A 19,022-nucleotide genomic window follows, 5' to 3' on the forward strand; every position below is an offset into this window, starting at 1 on the left:
CAGCAATAAACACAGACATGCATGAGATACCTGTACTTAAGTGGGAGGTAGACAAGATACTCAGGTTGCATTACAGTCACCCACTGTTTAGGAGGCAGAGGAGTTAACAGGCATTACAAGGTTAGTTGTGAATATTACTGCCAAGAAGTGTTCATGCAAAGCATCTGCATTCTCCAATACAATAATAAGTTTAATTAGGATGATACAGGAGGGATCAGAGGCAAAAATTAAAGTGGGAGGGTTCCAATTTGATAAGTTGTGTCTGAGCAGAGGAACGACGTAGGACTGTCCTCTTTCCTCTGTTATATGCTTACATTTAGAGCTCAAGACAAAGAAAATAAATGACTCAGAAATGTAAGGATATAATTGACATGGTAATCAAGAAAAGCTGGCTTTATTTGCAGATGGTATTATTCTGTACCCAATAAAAATGAGAAAATGCCATCTCAGTGCTGTAACACTCAAGACAGTTTCAAGTCTTTTTCGGATACAAAATGAATGAAGACAAAACAAAGGCTTCAGATGTAAACTGGGTACCCACACAGGAAATGGTTCCACAATACCAATATTTATAGGGACATAACAAAAATGAAGTATTGAGGAAAACTGGTTAAAAATGATTCTGATAGTAGCAGCTAAGGATATGCAAGAAGAGCCTAACCAAGACAGAATAGAGAAACTGGAAGTTCTCATTTATGGTAGACAGCACAACAGAAGCAGCAAAAACAGTTTTAGTCCCTCTAGTTTTATATACAGGTGGGGCATATTTTTATCAGCCACAGGAGAAGTTGTGGGCGATAAATAAAGAACTGAAAAATGTTACCTAAGAGGGCAAGTGGGATAAGCTGATCCATAGAACAACACGGTTTGAGATCACCTGATCTGAAGGGATATCAGAGTTATAATTAAGGTTCTTATACATAACTCTAGCAGAAAGCTATAATTCAAAGTGGAAAGGGATAACGGTGACGCAGGGGGGATTCAAAAAAATAACGATTTTGGATGCAGAGCCTTAAGGAGAACAGCAACAGCCATAAAGAATATTATATTCAAGTAGTAACAAAATCTACTGCCAATCATTAGCGGACCGGAGTTCCATTGTGGTGACCCCTAGCCGGGAAAAGCCGAAAGACACAAAGAAAACAGAAAAAAAAGCACTAACAAGAGAATGAAAAAGGAGATTCTGCCAATATGGATGACTGTAATTAGGTGTAAACAGAACAGGCAGGAGAGGGCTGGAAATTGGCAAAGAAACCAAGGTACTGGGGGCAAATAGAGAGAGAAAGGTAATAGAATGGGAACAACCTGTATTCAAACTGGAACCTTAGTTTGAGAGACAGCCTTACAGAACTATATTCAAGTTTATAGAGCTAAGTATATTTTCTGTGTTATTCTGTATTATAGAGCTAAATTGTCTGCTTGATATCTGTGTCTTACTGCTCTGCAAATCTATAGAAAACAGTATATATATTTTTTTATAATTTGCACATTCCTTACATCTGTGTTGAAACTGTCCCCACCCCCCTCATTTCCTGCCTTGTCTTTCAGCTGATATAATGTAGCTAGTGCTGTGTCTCCTTTTAATTAACAACCTGTATTCAAACTGGAACCTTAGTTTGAGAGACAGCCTTACAGAACTATATTCAAGTTTATAGAGCTAAGTATATTTATCTATAGAAAACAGTATATATATTTTTTTATAATTTTCACATTCCTTACATCTGTGTTGAAACTGTTCCCCCACCCCCCTCCCTATTCTTGGTTGTAGCTTAAATTTGGTGGCATTTGCAGTGCCCGCCCCACTGTAGATTTGATCTAAGACACTCCCCTAGGACATCTCTTTACCGCATTCTACCTAATAAACCCTTTCTGCACTTGCTTTTAGTCCTTTTTAATTTAATTACATTTTTTCAAACTGTGCGTGGACGAATATTGCTACATATTCAAGTGCGCCAGCTTGCACTGCATGAGAATTGTATTTACTACTGCTTTTGCTACTTTTCTAAAAAAAAAAAAAAAAAAAAAAAATTCTTCTACTTTTACTGTACTTGTGTTTCTTCCTACTTTATTTTGCTTTTGCGTCATCTTAAACGTTCTCAATTGTATTTATTACTGCTTGGTGTAACTCATTCTAAGCCTTTTAGTTTAAACACTTGGGCTTCAGACCAGTTGTTTTACATTGAGAGAGTTTGTGGTCTGCACTGTAGTGGCAGAACAGGTAGCTTACATCCTTCTAAGTTGGGAACTGCTGATTGAGGGCTCAGTGTCTGTTATTCTAAAAGTGTATTAATTCTGGTTTAAGCACTTGGGCTTTCAGGCCAGTTATTTTACATTAAGAGGGTTCGTGGTCTGCACTCTTGTGGGAGGAGAGGCTGGACTCTGCCCTTCTGAGCTGGGAATTTCTGGTTAAAGGCTTATAGTGCATGTATATCTGAACTGCTTCTTACTGAAATTGGTACACCTTGTTTGCAGTAGCATAGACTAGATCCAGGCCTGCTGAATCTAGCTTTGTTTGTAGAACTTGAGCACTAATCCAGGCATTATTTAAAGTATTCAGTTGTATTTATTACTGCTTGGTAGTAACTTGGTTAAAGTGTAGCTATCATTCTAAGTCTTTTGGATTAAGCACTTGGGCTTCAAACCAGTTGTTCTACATTAGGAAGGTTTGTGGCATGCACTGTGGTGGCAGGACAGGTAGCTTTCATCCTTCTAAGTTGGGAACTGCTGATTGAGAGCTCAGTGTCTGTTATTCTTAAAGTGTATTAGCTCTGGTTTAAGCACTTGGGCTTCAGGCCAGTTATTTTACATTAAGAAGGTTCGTGGTCTGCACTCTTGTGGGAGGAGAGGCTGGACTCTGCCCTTCTGAGCTGGGAATTTCTGGTTAAAGGTTTATAGTGCCTGAATATTTGAACTGTATCTTACTGAAATTGGTGCACCTTGTTTGCTGTAGCATAGACTAGATCCAGGCCTGCTGAATCTAGCTTTGTTTGTATGCTTGTTATTTCCCTGGAACGCTAATTCCACCTAAAACGTGGCTTCTCAGCGCTTCTGTGAATACCTAGTGATATCTGCATTGCTTACTGTACTTATTTCCTTGCTTCGCTTGAAAGAAAGTTACTGTTTGTCGTTTTTGCATTTAAGTTACCTGTAACACATTGCACTTGTTACCTGACACTTGCTCACTAAAGCAATTATAAGTCAGCACTAAAAATTAAAAGCACTACACCCTCACTCCCCATTGGCCCTTGTTTTCAATTATAAAGGAATTCCCAATATTATTCTAGCATGTCCAAAGGTCAGTTGTCAATCTCCTCTCTGGTCCAGCTGGTGAATATGGGAATCTTGAGGCAATGTTACAACTGCCTCATGTACACAGACAACCCTCTCCTCCTCCCAACAAATTCCAACACATGTGAGAGATGCAACCATATAGCCAAACTGGAGGCTAAGCTCTCTCAACTCAGTACTGGCAAAACCAGTCAGGAGGAAAAGGAAACCACACTCACTACAATTCCAGTCTCACATAGACCTACCACGACAGCAAACCAAACATCACACAAAAACATACTCGGAGGCTCTAAATAAAGATCTGCCTAAGCAGCAGAGACCTCCAAAGCAGACACCCAAGCAACCACTACCCCAAAAAAAAAAACACGAGCAACACATATCTCACAAAGCCAGTGTGCCGAACAGTCACAGCCCTTAAGGCTAAACAACACACCTGATACACTTGTAATAGGTGACTCTATCGTCAGGCACACTGACGTCCCGCTCACCAGGCTGAACAAGGAGAAGGTCACGGTGAGCAGCCTGACTGGCACTAGGATCCGCCACATAACACAAGCACTCAGGTCACTCCAAGGCAAGTACAAATATGACACAGTCATTGTCCATGCTGGTGTGAATGACCTGAGACGTACCTCCCTGGACTACATGAAGAGAGACATAGAGGAGCTCTCTGAGCATGTAGCCCAGGCTGGTATGACCCTGACCTTGAGTAGCATCTTACCCTCACCAAGAATGATGCCACAGTATGAAGACAAGATGATCAATTTCAACAATTGGCTTAAGTATTGGCGTCATTCAAAGGGGATCCAATGCCTGTCAGCTTGGGATGATATGCACGACAAGCCAAGATGCTTTGCTAGGGATGGCTTGCACCTGTCACCCCTGGGCTTTCGGATATTGGCAAAGGCTCTTGCTACCCCCATAGTGCCTTTTTTAGGCAAGGCTCAAAAGACAAACCCACCTCCATAGGTATCACAAGGGATAAGAAACTAAGAGTAATGCTACTCAACGCTAGAAGTCTAAACCTCAAGATGCACGCACTCGAAACTCTCCTTAGCATGGAGAACATCGCTATCTGTGCAGTAACAGAAACCTGGTTCAGGGCTCCCGAGAGCACCCCAGCACTACCAGGTTATACCTCATACCATGCTTTTCGGCCCCAAAACTTGGACCGAACCACAAAAGGAGGGGGAGTATCGATATTCATCAAAGATACCCACACCTCCAGGTTGGTGGCAAAGCACGAAGCATCAGAGACTATCCATGTGCAACTAACAGTGGGTAAAACTGCCTTCCAGTTTATAGCCTGCTACAGACCACCCTCCCAAACCCAGGAACCCCACTCGGCCTTCCTGAGAATACTGGAAAATATGAAGGTCTCTCCAAACACCATTATATTGGGCGACTTCAACTACCCAAACATAGATTGGGAGCATTACTCTAGCTCCAACACCCTTGCCCAAAGGTTCCTAGAATTCATAAACTCAAATGCTATGGAACAACTTGTTACCACTCCCACAAGAGGGGAAAACATACTGGACCTGATCATCACCAACATGGGGACTCTATGCTCCAGACCAGAAGTGTATCCCTCACTGGTAAGATCAGACCATAAACTGATCTCACTGGATATTCACATCCCGACCCCACCCCCTGCCCAGAAAACCACAGTGAAAAACTTCTCTAAAGCAAATTTCACATTCCTCAAAACCGAGGTGGAATCCTTCAAAACCCCCGGGCCTGTGGAAAATACGGCCCAGACCGCAGAATCCTTTATAAATGCATTCTATGAACACCTTCAGGACTGCATGGATCATGCAATCCCAAATAAAACCATGACCCAATCCTCCAAAGGCAGACGACCTGTCTGGTGGACCCCAGCCATAAACAAACTATACAATAGAAGGAGGAAGCTACTACATGATAGAGCAAAATCCCAAAAAGGGAAGGCATCTCTGATCAGTATTAGCAAAAAACTAAGGGCACTCATAAAATCGTCAAAGGCCAGCTTCGAGAGAAAAATTGCACAGGACACTAAGAATAATCACAAGGCTTTCTTTAGTTATGTTAGGAACCTGGGTGGGAATTCCCAGATATGCTCAGAATTATTCCAAAATGACAAAAAATACACTGATCCCTCAGACATTGCCAACATCCTAGCTGACAGGTTCAGCGCAAACTCCCCCCCCCCACCAAAAGGGCAAATATCTATCCTAGCAGAGTGCTGCCCCCCTGACATCTCAGATGCTCAGGTGGGAGCCGCCCTCTCCAAAGCAAAAAACACAGCATCAATGGGACCAGACAGTGTCCCAGGCTGCGTCCTACATGAACTCCAAGAAGAGCTAAACCCAAACATAAAACTACTGTTCAGTCTCAGCCTTACTACAGGATATGTACCCAAAGAGTGGCGTTCAGTAACAGTGGTCCCTCTCCACAAAGGTGGTGCCTCAACAGACACTGGAAACTATCACCCCATAAGCCTGACTAGCTTGGTCTGCAAAGCTATGGAAAGGATCATCATGGACCTCATAAATAAAGATATTGGGGACCTACAGACACTGGATCCTACCCAGTTTGGCTTTGTTAGGGGCAGATCCTGCCTCTTAAACCTGGTTGACTTCTTTGAAACGGTCACCAAGGCCATTGACGAAGGGAAGGTGGTCCACACAGCCTATCTGGACCTCGCAAAAGCCTTCGATACAATACCCCACTCGGGCATTATAGATAAACTCACCAGCTTAAATATAAACCCCTATGTCACTAGATGGGTTGCAAACTGGCTCAAGGACAGAACCCACATGGTTAGAATTGCTGGAGCCATGTCAGACTCCAAACCAGTTACAAGTGGCGTCCCACAAGGCTCAGTCCTGGGACCTCTCTTGTTTGGTATATATTTCTCGGAGGTACAGGCCAACACGGAAGGACTGTGGCTGACCAAGTTCGCAGATGACTGCAAACTGGGCACCATAATTGACTCTCCAGCCGACACAAGCATCCTCCAAAAGGGCCTCATAGAAACAGACAACTGGTGCCAGAGCCATGGCCTCAAGCTAAACGCCAAAAAGTGTATAGTCATCCCCTTTGGCAAAACAAAGTGCCCACAAATTACCACATAGGTGGTAATCCATTAAGTACAGAAGAAGTAATTAGGGACCTGGGGACCCAAGTTGATAGCAATCTCTCATTTGACAACCACGTGGCCAAAGTGGTTAGAAAAACATTTTATATATCCCACCTAATCATGAAGGGATTCACATCTAGATTAGGGGAGGTCATCGTGCCTCTTTACTCATCCCTCATCAGGCCCATAATTGAGTACAATGCCCCTTTTGGGATGTACCTTATCAAACACCTGCAGCAACTGGAAAGACCCCAAAAGTACCTCACCAAGAGGATCAAAGGGCTCAAACAGATGCCATATGCTGCCCGGTTAAAGAAACTCCAGCTCTACTCAGTGGCATACCGCCTGCTCAGAGGTGACCTGTGCCTGACGTATAAGGCCATGTCCAACCCGGAATTAAGGGACATGCTGCACCTCAAAAAATCCAAATCCCATCGAGCTACACGCTCGAGAGACTTGAACCTCAGCACTGAAATAAATAGGACATGCTGGAGGGACAGATTCATAACCCAGAGGCTCCCTTCACTCTGGAATAAAATCCCAGTCCAGGTTAGGCAGAGTCCCTCATTGACTCTTTTCAAGAGGAATCTTGATGAGTGGATGGGAGATCGTAGGTTTACCCCGGGTATCACTTCTGTATCACTGTTAGAGGCACAGTATACTAACCTCAAAAAAGGGCATAGCAAAATTAATTTAAAATGGGTGGCGAAAGCCAAACATACTCTGGCTAGGCTTATAAATGCCCTAGGGCAGATAGCCTAGTATGAACCTATGAACAGGCCAAGAAAACATTTTGACTGCAAGCTAGAGACTGCCTTCCATATCAGGGATTCATATCAGAGTATAGGCAAAAACAAGGGCTAGGGGAATTCTAAGTGAAAGACCTGCACTGGTAAAGTTTTTAGTTGAATCTAAAACAGGTAGTTTTTTAACTGAATCTAGAACAAAAGCTGCTATTAAAAAAGAAATAATTAATAGGGTATATAAAATACTGCACGATAACTATAGGAATCAGAAATTAGAAAAGATTGGGAAGAGAAATTAGATAAGCAATTCAAAAAGAAACAAAAAGAAGGACATATGTATGGCTCCCAAATATGCAACAAAGTCTTAGAAGATTTAGGATACCTGCTTGGAAATGTTTGCATAGGTATTTTTATACAACAAGCACACTCCAAAGATTTTTTCCTCAGGTAGATGTCAAATGTTGGCGGTGTGATGGGCAAGAAAGAGGTAACTGGATAAAAATGTTTTTGGGGTGTTAAGGAGTTTGCAGATTTTAAAAATTCCCTACAGAGTACTACGTCACAAATATTGGGTGAGCGAATAAGTTTAACTAAGGATATGACTGTTTGAGCTCGGATACAGGTTCCACATTACCTAGCCATAGTAAGGCCTTGTTAAGTTTAATTCTGGTGGCTGCCAAAAAATAAATTACTAGAAAATGGAAATCTAAGTCTAAACCAAATGTATCTTGAGATAATGTATATTGTAACAGAGACAAAAGAACTGACAGTGGGATCTTTAGAAAGGGGTAGGAGCAAATTACATAGAAAAATAAATGGAAATTGTAAGAACAATACATGCAGAATAATGGTTTGGAGGAGGAGTAATATTTAAGTGAAGATAGAAATTGATCAATTTATGTAATGCCGGAATGACAACTGCATAAAAAATACATTTGATAAATGTTTAAAACTATGAACATATCAAAGATGGTTTGTTTTCTTTTACATAAACATAAATTTTTCTAGGTCTTAAGTAATAATTCAATAAAGGTGTTAAAAAAAAAAAAGTGTTTGCGTAAGAATTGCGAGTACAGCCATAGTTACAAGACACATAGAATAAATACATTTTATCTACAACTGAGGCTTCACTGTTTATTACTAATACTCAAACATTTGGGGGGGGGGGGCAGAGAGAGATGTGGCAAAGTGGTGGTAAGGGAGAAGGTTATTTGTGTTAAGAGTTACCCTGGTGAAGAGCAAGAGCACAGCCAGGAGAAAGTGTCTTTCACCTGAACTTTGAAGGTGGACAAGTTTTTAGTGGCAGAGTTAGGGAGTTCCCCAATCTGGAGAAGTAAACAAAATAAAAGGGCTTCCCCTGCTAAGGTACTACACTTGAGAGTGGATTGAAAGGCTTTGTTTGCGTGTAGGCTTCTTGGGGTGGGGGTGGGGGGTTGGTTAAGTTTGAAGGATACATTTTAGGCCGAGATACCTGCTGGATTTATGTACAAGACGGTGTTCAAAAAGTAGCCCTAGCCAGGTAAGGTTTTTTTTTTTTGGTTACTGGCAAACCTAGCAATTCTGATGTAGCACTGCCGTAGCTTGAAGCTTTGGTCGGCATACAGATTTGCAGGTATAATGGAGGCATAAAGTAGTGTTGGCAGTACCAGAAAAATAAACCCATGTTTCTAAGTTCATTGAGGTACTGTTTCATTCGGTATACTGATCCAGGTTTTTGATGCATCTTTTGGAATTACTTCACGTGCATGCAGATAAACTTTTACCTTTTTCTATATAGTAACATCTAACAGTATGTAAGTGTAACCCTTTAAATATGTATGTTGTAGCGACACTGCAGACTGGATTATTCCCCAGTTTTCTAATGTGGGGAACTGAACCCCCACACTGATCTTACGACATGTAGTTGTGGGTAAAGGGCATGAGAATAAGGAGTCAAGAGAGATGCACAAAGTTCAAGTGGAAAAAAAAATTAAAGGAGACGGGGCCCAGGACGACACAGCCCACACCAGCACCCTACAATGGAGAATTAGTACCCTCTCCCACTAAAACTGCAAAATCATGGGAGAGTCACACAGCAAGCAATATAATGTACTTTAAAGTACAACCCTGGAAAGTACATTTTAATATCTCATACAAAACAGGATTAAATTTTATGCGGTACAAGATGGAAATATTTGTTTATAAAACAGAATTAAAAGTTTAAAACGTACAGTTTACAAGGTGCTTAAACACACAACAAATACGTAGGACATGGGACTCTGGAACAGACAGCCCTCTCGACTGTCCCTACTTTGAAGTAATATGTCTATTGTCATGCCTGATTTAGATGTCCCTATTTTTGGAGGTATGTCACCATTTTCAGGCTTGATTTACCCTTGCACACAATTTTCTGAATCCCCTCACCACGTGGACTTTTAAGCCATTTTGTACGCAAGAAACCATGTTAAACAACCAAGATACTAGTGCCAACATTTAAAGAAAGAAGACACACATCTTACAACTCCCTTTTTCTGAAGCAAAAAAAAAAAAAAAGAACTTGTGCAATAGAATTTGGCAGTACAGTTGATAACATCTACAGATTTTACTCTGTCTCTCTAATAATGTGCTTACATTTTCCCAACATTTTGTCACTCTTTTTTAAACATGTGTTTGAGAAGTATACTACATTCCTATTGAAAACTGGAAGAGTTAAGTAATATTTGGTAACGAATTTTAAGCTTATTAGACGTCCAGGTGTTTAGCTGGATGTTCCTACTTTCAGTGTCTGTGGGTTAAGAGGTATGAATCAAGCTTCCCATTCTTGTGAAGCAAAGCTCATCCCTAACCATATTCAAACATAACTTGGACCAAGTTATCCCAGTTTTGGCACATATGTCTCTCATGGACAAAGGCAGTCTATAAACGCTTGCTGTGTACAACCCTACATCATAACTCATACAATTCCTTGGAGTACTGACATGTAAGCAGTATTTTGGTAAATTTGGGGTAGCTTGGCTATGCTTAAAATAACACTTGGGCCAACAGTCTAGTAACCACCTACGAGAGTTCTAATAATTTGTACACAAAACAGGACAGACATTATGCACTGCAGAAAAATATACTGTACTACAAAAAATAAAAGCGTACTATTATCAGTGGGTATAAAAAACAAAAGATATAAAGTATAGCTAAAGTTGGTCCTCTTATGTTCTGCATTCAAACATGCAAACACGTTGCATGCAACAGATTATGCTTTGCCCCACACTAAAAAGGAAAGACAGGAGGCATTAACTACCTATAGTAACATTAGCAGAATGAGGAAGAGCAGCCAAACAAATGTTTTAATTACATAGAAAAATGAGAAATTATGAAGTTTAGTACAATGTATATAGGACTGTGGTGGTGGTGCTGTGGTAGCGTTGTCGCCTCACAGTTAGACGTTGCCCGTTCGATTCTCAGTTAGAACGTCTTCTGTTTGGCGATATGCGTAAATGGGCATTCCTTCGTTGAAGGTTGTGCATTAGGCCCGGCAAGCCAGAAAGTAAAAATCTACTGCCAATCATTAGCGGACCGGAGTTCCGTTGTGGCGACCCCTAACCGGGAAAAGCCGAAAGACACAAACAAACAAGTACAATGTATATAGGAGTGCAGAAAAGGGAAACAAACCCGAAATGTATACTTAAAAAAAAAAAAAAAAAAAGACACACTTTTACTGAATTATCTATCACTTGTGACTTACTTGTGAAAAATGCATGTACATTTATCTATTTGCCTTTGTTTACTGTGAAATTCCTAATGGGTCATAAAAAACCCTTTTTATGAGGCCCTAGGAGAAAAGCTTCAGCATTACAATGTGTACAAAAAAACATAACAATTACAGTACGTGATAACACAGAGTTACAGCAACCAGAGACAAAAAAACACATGCAGAGATATTGTCATACAAGTCAAAAAGAAACACACAGAAATATAAAGCATAAGGTGATCATAAACAGGAGTTTAAAGTGAAGGACTATGTGTAAGAGTAGAATGGAATGAAAACACATGGATTGGTAATTTATTGAAAAAGTTGAACTTGTGAGAGAATTATACAGATTATGTTACAAAAGAGGCACAAAGTAGTGAAGAAAGTGAGAAATTATGTAGTATACGCAAGGAAAGCATAAAGTTCATACATATAAATGCGCATTATGTACATAGTAACTACAGTAAGGCTGTGAATTTCTAGGGCAAAATTGAAAATGTTACTTTTTTTCTAAGTGAGTATGAAGACTGCTGTGCACGTAAACAAATGCCAAGGGGTAACACTGCACTTAACTATGGGCAGCATCCTGTTCTTATAAGCTAGTTCCACTACAAGAAGCACAGGAAGAGGTCATGATGTTTCTCCTTTCACACCCATTTCTATTCAACTCAGCTAACCCAATAAAATCACATGTCTGTGTTTGTGTGTGCACACACAGAAGTAAAGGAAGAGTAGAAAAATGCAGACCAGGTTAATAAGGTTGGTTATATAGGTGGAAAAAAAAACAAACAGGCTGAGTCAAGGGAGCAATGACAAGGAGCTGAACACCTGGGGAAGCACAACGCTAGAAACTTCCTTTAAATTTTTCCGTGGTCGTTTACCTAAACCACACGTTCCAAAAATTATGAAGTACAGCCAAAGATCAAGAAGTCTATTTCACTCTTGTATTAGGTTAACCAAAATTTGTTCTTCAGACAGTGGGAGCAATGCAGAGTTCATATAGAGATAGTAAACAAATGCACACTCGCGTATAAATACATAAAATACATACATACATACATACATACATACATACACACACACACACACACACACACACACACACACACACACACACACACACACAAATATACACACATATAAATGTACAGATAAACACATACAGCAATAAACTCCATTGTAAAGCTGGGAGAAAAAGTAAATGCAGGGTCTGTAAAGCAGAACTGGAAACAGATGCATAACTTGTTGACTGGTTTGATGAACACTTGGCAAAAGACCTGTATATTAAAAATGCACGATAATGTGGCAAGACCCTCAAGATCAGGATTGTGCAAACACTAAAACACAGAAGTAGCAGAGAAGCACTGGAAACGAACAACAAAGCATTGTTGAAAATGATAAAAAATTGTACCACATGGGATCACCCATTACCAACAGTTCAAATAATAGATGCAAGAATACCAGATACAGTAGTTCTTGAAAAAAGACAATAGTAGCACTGATCATTGAAATAGCTACATCTTACATAGACAGACAGACACAAAGTCTGAAAATAACAGAATATGCAAGAAGAAACAAGAGCAGTGTGTAAGAAAGATACCTAAAAACAGTTCAACTTTAGTAGGAGCAACAAGTCTGATAAAAAGAAATGTACAGTCATACTTGAATATGCTATCAATACATGTAATCATGTATGAATTACAGAAAAAGGTAATTCTGTGCACATTGTTTTTGCATTCTCGGCCAACATCAAAAACTGAAACAATACTAACTTCACGAACTCAAGTCATACCCTGACTTAGGAATGGGGTCCATTCCCATCATAATATTAGAAACCCAAAACACTTGGAGAAAAACAATAACTGCACAACAGGGACTCCACTTCACAGGTATCTACCGATCAAACCATATGTAACTTAGCAATCAGCAACTAATCCAAATAATTATGAAACCATAACTACTACAAATTCTGCTGAAAAGCAGTCATTTAACTTTTGTAGGTGGTGGCCCACTTCGAGAGGCTATTTTTAAGGCCCCGGTGTAATTAACCAATCCAAGGATGATGGCATACCAAACAACCTCAGTCATACTTCTTACTTCAGGAAATTGTGCACTTTTTTAATATTTTCTATATTAGACTAAATATAAGAACAAAGTTAACAGGGTACTACTGCTAATTAATCAACTCTCTATAGCTCACATGTTGTACTACCTCCCTGACAAAACTCCAGCACTACAAGATCTAACGCAGCTCTACATCACCACTAGAGCCTTAAGATCCATCAACCAAAATCGCAAATGTCATCAAACATAGAAATGAAGCTGGTAAATCTCTGTTTGCCTGTACGATAGCCAAACTCTGGAACTCACTCCCAAGTCACATAACTTCTACAAGCTCTGCTTCGCAATTTAAAAAACTCCTCAAAACCCACTATTCCAACAACTGGTTTTGTCCATGTGACTCCCATGGTTAATCCATTTCACTGCAGTGTTGCTAGGACTCTGCTAAAATTCACCTGTTAGGCCCTCTAACCTCCAACCTCCTAGAATACTTATTCTTACCTATCGTATAACCTGTCCTATTGAATTCACAAAAAAAAAAAAAAAAAACTGCTGAAATGGATTTTTACATGTATGCAAAAAATGTAGTTATATGTCTATTTGTATGTCTTAATGGCATGCTTATGCATTTGATGACATGTACTTGTACACTCATTCAACTCATATGTACTATAGTGTTAAATTGGAGCTTTTCTCCCTGGGCCTCCGCTGAAAATAGACATGTGTCCAGTCGGACTTTCCCGGTTATCAAATGTAAAATAAAATAAGCAGCAATGTGGTACAACTTAGTATAATTAAAGTACAAAGTTAAAATGCTAGACAATAATAACAAATACATAAAATGCAGACATCTAATAAAAAGTATAAATATACTACCCAAAGTCCATGTTTCCTCATGAGAATTATACTGTGTGTGTGTGTGGGGGGAGTAAAGCCTAACATTCCTCTTCTAGGAACAGGAACACACTAGTGTTACAATGTAACTAGTGACCCTCCTTTACATCCAAAGTGACAATACAGACAGGTAACAGCTAGGAGTTCCACAAATTACATCTAATAATTCTGGACTTAAAAAAAAAGGCAAGAAAAGGGTATACATCCAAACTAAGAAAAATGTGGACTTGAGCTTAAGAGTTCACTCTACTTTCTGGAAACTAAAAACGTTACTCATTTTTAATCAAATTCAACATTCATCCCAACATTAAGAAGCTGGTAGACTAGAAGACAAGAAAAGGGTATACATCAAAACTATGAAAAAAAAAAAGCCACAAGACACCTTGCTTTCTCTGACAAAGCAATATGAAGAATCAAAACAATAGCAACTCATTTGGTCATCTTCCTTCATAAACACAAAATCTCATACACCATTGAAAACTGTAGCGTTAATAGACGGCAGCAGAAGGAAAGGGAACAGCCCAAATTTTAATGGACCATTTTTCCACGCCAAAATTAGGTGACCACTATCTATGCCCACTCCCTCAATCTTTATCATTATAGGACTACAGAGGTACTTAAATGTACAGCTGACATGCAAATATTCATGCAAGAGGTTTTAAAGGAGTTCTCTAAAACAGTCACTTCTTACTAACTGCCGTTTATGTCTCTCCCAGAGAGGTTAACTAGATAACCCTTGTTGAAATTCTGCCCTACTTCCAAAACACAGAAGCTGAAGGCATGGAACTTTTTTATAACTTTCCTAGTTAAGAATCAACACAAAGCAAATCCTTAAAAATTCCAAAAATCAATGTGGTTGTATGACAATGTTTTTTGCTTCATGTCTTCTACTACATTAAAACAATACTTCAGATGTTCAAAAGCTTTAACTTTTCCAATCATTTATTTATTTATTTGTACTTGTTTTCTGGATTAGAGCAAATCAGTTACAGTGGAACTCTTGTATTTTGGTCTAACTAGCCTTTAAATGTAGGTGCTCGCTGGGGCTCCAAAACACAAAGGCTCTCAAAATAAAACACAAAATATCGGTTTTATGCATTTTACCTATTTCATCATTTCCCATTTTAAATATTTTAAATTAAAAATTATGAAACTTTAATTCCCACCTTTCCCAGAAAGCAAGCAAATGATGTTAAATAATCACAACAAAAAAGCTCTTTCCACATATACAATCCTTTCAAAACTTAGCGAACCACTATTGTTATAAATGGTGCCAACTGGGGAAAAACAGGTTGGCACTAGGGCTTGCCACTCAGTTGCCTACCACCAACTGGAGCAACAATGCACAAGTGGTACAAAGGGAGGTCAAGAAGGGTTGTGAGAGCATAGTTTAAAATACATTAACCATCAAACAGTATAATGGAGTACACTACAGTGTGGCAAGAGTCAGTGATGATGTATACGTTGTGCCCCATCATTTGTGACACTGATTAACTGATGGGTGAAATGGATTAATAATCTGGAAAAAGGGATGCTGTAGCCTCTCTCCTTAGCCATATCACAAAATGACTTTCCTATCAATGCCACAGCATTACATCCCACTTCTGGAAATCCCTGGAACTGCAAGGTGGACAGTAAACAACTAGCAAATCCAAAAAAACACTACAGCTAAATCCTTGGTTTTAAAGAAGAAAGAATATAAAATTATTGTTACATCAAGATTACAGCAAATATTACAGCTATTACACCAAGCCACTCCCTGACAGTACTGCCACGGATGCCAAAATTACCCTTTATTTTAATACAAGACCTACAAATTCTCTTGGGTTGAAATTAGAGAGACTTGGTTTGTGCCAGCATTATTGCCCATGCATGAAATATTTGTGTGTACATATGTTGAATTCAAATGCAATACATACTACACAAAGAACATATATGCACAGCAGTACTGCAGTTCACATGTGAAAAGTACTACAGACAGTAAGAACTAACAAATACATAAAACAAAAATATTAATGTAAACAACTACTTTAAAACTCTTTAAATGGTAAGTCAAGAACAAGTGCTCATCTGATCAGGATTTGCAATAGTAATAATCAGGCCAAACATAAAGGGTCAATAACTTTGCAGAATCTGCTTATCAACTGCATTAGTTACAGTGACTGACTAATCATATATTTAATTCAAGCTTGTACCGAAATCCCCTTGTCATTTTAAAAGGCTATGATAGGCTGCATTTCTTGTATGAATGCTGATAATTCTCTTACTATAAGCAAAAACAAAATGTTCCAGTTATTACACATCCCTCAGATAACATATGCAGTCCCTGCTATGCCTGAAAACATCCCTTGCATAAGAACTATAACAGAAGTCAATAATTTCCTGGCATCCTACCTTTTCATATTTAAATTTAATGTTTTATACAGGATCATGTGTATTTTGGAAATTTTCAAATGCACCAAGTCTAAAGAACAGCATTTCAAAAGTGTCACCCTTTGCTTAATGAAAGTTAGGCTCTGCTATGTTAAGAACTTTCTGACAAACTTCCCTGTTTAACAGGTACTCAAAAAAGTACTCCCAACAACATTTTCTTTACATAAGACTAATGTCAAACATATTTCAGCTACCATTATTAAAAAAAAAATCTTGATTCATAAGCCATATATTCAAAGTTTCAGTTTTAAACTACAGAAAGAGACTTGCCATTAGTTTTAAAGGTCCAAGGTAAGGAGAAAACGTGAAAAATTCAGTACGACCCCTTAAAAACTACAAATGTCACATACCAATAATTACCAAAGGACCGTAAGTATTGAAAACGTTTTCCAAATTGTAATTCAACTTTAGAATAACTGTTCTTTGATAATACCAATAATTACCAAAGGACCGTAAGTATTGAAAACGTTTTCCAAATTGTAATTCAACTTTAGAATAACTGTTCTTTGATAAAAATGTTAGATTCCTAAAATATCAAAACACACAACTAAACACAGCTATATTTATGGTGATAGACAATAAGTTCTGAATCCTGATCAGGCATCATCAGGATCAAGGTAAGGATAGGTAGGAAAAAAACTCAGGTAGAAAGGTAATGACTGTACAGCAATTACAAGTGATCATTTCTACTCGATCGGGTTTTTGCAAAAGACAGCTCACTTTGGGCACTCGGCTCAAACACCTGAAAAGTCCACAAGGGAACATCTACTTATGCCAAAATCTGATGCAGTGCCTCTCTACCACAGAAAATTACCGCTACCCAGCTTTAAGCTGGCATAGATACTTGTTTTCAGGCAGAGAATACCCACCCATGCATATCAAAAACAACCAGAGTAAAACGAGGACTGCCAAACAGTGGGAAACGTTCCACTGTGAATCATCTGTTCGGTACACAAACCTCTTAGCACCCATGCCAGACCCCCATAATGCACAACTAAAAGAAACAACATTTTCAATTTCTTCAACAGCAAGGCAGGTTCACACTATACACATCTCTATAACAAATTTCTATCCATACTAAAAGCGATCTAAGCTTTGCGACACTACCTTTTCGCCGTATGTCATATTTTGTAACACTTGTCTTGTAGAACATCACTCCACTAATGTTAAATCCAGTAATAACCCACACGTGTTAACCCCCCTTCTCAAAACTCCTCACACAGGGGCACTATAGTCACCCTACATCACCCTAGTAACCAGTTTGCAGCCACCAGTCATCTGCACTACCGATCTGCTGTAATCAATACACATGGTTTAATCCAAGGACAGAAAAAAACGCCATGACAGTCTCTAGGAAAAGATGCATTAAAAATTCGTGCTGGAGCAGACTTCAATTTTCACCATCTCTGTGCAGCAAAAGGAAACCAGAGTTCATTCATAGGGATGCACAGGGAGGACAGGAGAGACTCCAGAGTAAATTGAACATAGAAACCCACAATAAAAAAATGCACAAATAAAACTTAAGACAAGTACTTACCTAAAATGGCTACTGCAGCAGCCAAAATACAAACAGCTATTATTTGGTGAAGTTTAGCTCAGACACCCTGCACGCACATCCTAACCTTGTCTTGGCACTCCTCTCTACCTATCACATTGGTACCTAGCTGTCACAGACTGACCGGGCCGGAATGCGATTGGACTACTGTCTGTCAAACAACAGAAGCCCGTTTCAAGTTTGTGTGAGCCGTGCTCATTGGTCGCTTCATTGTGCTCCGATTTGCATTGATGTGAGCTAGGTTATGATTGGCTACTTGAACTGCAAGTATTCCCGAAAAACTCCCATAAATACCTTTATTTCGCTAGTTTATTTATTATTATTTCAACAGGTTTTGAGATATGCATATATTCGCAGTTTTCTTTTTATAGGAACAGGTTTCTGCGTTTCATCTCGATTTTCATCCTCGTACCTGGATGGCTTTTACTTGCTAATTAAGCAAAGTATTTAAGTATGACAAAAACAGAGCTAACGTTCGCATTCCTACTCTTGGCCTGCTTTTATTTCCCGGATGTTAGATTTCCTGCACTAAACACTAATGTCTGAAGGAGATTTTTTTAGCTGTGCATTCAGTTGAAGGAGGGGGCGGGGTAGGTTGCTTAGTTGTTCCGTATGTTTGACTTGCATGGAGTCAAGTTTCCCATAGAGACTCGTCCTCCGGCACCGCACATCCCTGAGGTCCGACCGTACTGACAGCTGAAGGCCTTTTCATAGTCTGTTTTAGGTGTGTGTCCGGGTGTATGCGTCTGCGGTCTTTCTAACTAAAGACGCAGTATTGGCTAATATACCGTTATTCGCTATATGATGATTGCGTCTGGTCAATTTAAACACTGTCCAGGTGTGTCTAGTGGATACTGGATGAACTGTTTCCCACGCAGTCTGCACCCTGGTATCAGCCTGTCTGATAATGTATCCAGATTGTGAAAACGTATGCACAAATTGCCCCATTTGGATCAATGTGCGTAACTTCTGTACACGTGGCACTAGTTGTTGCCCCCAGTTATGTAGCAGTAAACACGGGCTGCTGTATATGGCTGCCTCTGATGCTAAGAGTCTGCAGTGTTATGCATTACTTTGTATAATGCAGTGACAAACTAGGTCACGGGCTGGCATTGGCAAAGCTTTTTAATGTTAACTCTTAGGAGTAATGCTGTAGAAAAAAATGGTACAGTGGGAGATAGTATTATAGTATTATTTTCC

At 39.4% G+C, this 19,022-nt stretch overlaps 1 protein-coding gene across 3 annotated transcripts in view; it reads right to left on the bottom strand.

Annotated features, from left to right (window-relative positions):
* Positions 1-18,249, bottom strand: part of CHD6 (chromodomain helicase DNA binding protein 6) — a 2,211,516-nt gene extending 2,193,267 nt beyond the window's left edge. For all 3 annotated transcript variants that reach the window (XM_044090190.1, XM_044090189.1, XM_044090188.1), the window contains exon 1: positions 17,805-18,249. The gene's annotated coding sequence lies outside the window, so the exon portion shown is untranslated. The remainder of the gene's footprint in view (positions 1-17,804) is intronic.
* Between the last annotated feature and the right edge of the window lie 773 nt (positions 18,250-19,022).

This window comes from Protopterus annectens, chromosome 12.part0 (assembly GCF_019279795.1).
Source record: "Protopterus annectens isolate FY-2018-M chromosome 12.part0, PAN1.0, whole genome shotgun sequence".
In the NCBI taxonomy this organism is placed as follows: domain Eukaryota; kingdom Metazoa; phylum Chordata; order Ceratodontiformes; family Protopteridae; genus Protopterus; species Protopterus annectens.